We start from the raw sequence: 1,120 nt of genomic DNA, 5'->3' as shown, positions 1-1,120 counted from the left end.
GTCCGAATGGTCAAGTTGAAAACTGTATCAGTATTGTATATGGACTATATCAATATGGTATATAAACCGTATCTGAATTATATGAGCTAAAATGACCCAAATTAGAAAATAACTATAAAGTGAAAATACTTTATCCGACTAACTATTTTTTGATAAAATACTAAACTTGGTTTATTTAGTTATACATAGGATAAAAAGATATACCAAATATGGTAATATTAATACACATTAAACTAATATATCCATTAATATTTCAATACACTCTACCAAGAGTTGTGCCATTTATGACAACTGTAAGTCTGAAACAAGATTAACTACTACTATAACTCGTTAAAAATGTACACTATATTTTTAATAATTTTAAGTTGTTTGTCATATGTTCTTATGTCGAATTAAAAATACTTGTGTATATGTGGAGTAAAATAAATAATCAAGAATTTGTCAGAGAGATGGTAGGAGGAGTGTAATGAAAACACGTTAACACACACATGGATGTCAGTATCTGCAGTGTTGCGCCCGCGTACTTTGATTGCTTTATTCATGATGGTGCAAATCTAAAATATAGCATACCTCCGTTTCATTTTCGGTGTCGTTATTTAATGGAGCATAAAATTTAAAAAATAAATTATTATTTTATAAAGTTTATAAGATTATCCTCTTAAAAAAATATCAATTTTAAGCATATGTCGAAGGTTGGCGCGTGGAAGGGGAGAAAAGTAGCGCATGGATAAAGAAAGGCTTAATTAACTTGCGATTAGTAGCGTCCGGGATCGCGATGTTTCATAGTGCACTTTGCTAAGAGGTCTTTTTTTTTTTTTTTTTTGGTTAATTGCCAAGTGTTCTATTTTTTTTTATTTAGGACCTTCCCACGTGAGATTATCATAAACAGTAGTATTTCACTTAAGATTCCACCACATATTCCTCAATTATTTATAGATATTTTTGTACCATGATTTGAACTCTTGGTTTGTGGATCTCGAGATGGGCAAACTACTTTCTTTTGTACACTAGTGCTAAAAAATTAGAATGTTCGAAGAGAGGTCCACATATGTAGTTGCCTAGTTTATTACTTCCTTCGTATTGGAGTTTAAGAAAATAAAAAATATTTTTAAAAAGATCA

This window comes from Capsicum annuum, chromosome 8 (assembly GCF_002878395.1).
Source record: "Capsicum annuum cultivar UCD-10X-F1 chromosome 8, UCD10Xv1.1, whole genome shotgun sequence".
NCBI classification, from domain to species: domain Eukaryota; kingdom Viridiplantae; phylum Streptophyta; class Magnoliopsida; order Solanales; family Solanaceae; genus Capsicum; species Capsicum annuum.
The sequence above is the reverse complement of the archived record's forward strand: the minus strand, read 5'-3'. Positions refer to the sequence as shown.